The following is a 411-nucleotide window of genomic DNA, read 5'->3' as shown; positions in this document are numbered from 1 at the left end:
ATTTTATTTTAAACAGAGCAAGGATGATGAGCTGGGATGATGGTTTCCTGTAGATGACCACCAGATGGCATCAAAGACCAACCAACGGTTTGATTTCTGTCCCGCAGGGGGCGCAGCCGTGCAGGCTGCAGGTTGTTTTGAAGACATTACATGAGTCACAGACAATCTTGACTCATGTGTCTGCTTCACTGACCTCCTCACTGTCTGTAAATCTCAGACTTTCTCTCATCTTGTCTTACTCACAGATCAGTTTTAGACGTTGATGCTTCCAAAATGGCATGTCTTGTTTTCTCCACAGTGATCCCTTGACTCACACATTGTATTTTTAGCACTTTTGCATTCACTATGTGGAGAGCATTTGTAGGAAACATGGACAGTATATGCCACATCATTAGGAATATATACTGCAGG

This window comes from Girardinichthys multiradiatus, chromosome 9 (genome assembly GCF_021462225.1).
Source record: "Girardinichthys multiradiatus isolate DD_20200921_A chromosome 9, DD_fGirMul_XY1, whole genome shotgun sequence".
NCBI lineage: Eukaryota > Metazoa > Chordata > Actinopteri > Cyprinodontiformes > Goodeidae > Girardinichthys > Girardinichthys multiradiatus.
The sequence above is the reverse complement of the archived record's forward strand: the minus strand, read 5'-3'. Positions refer to the sequence as shown.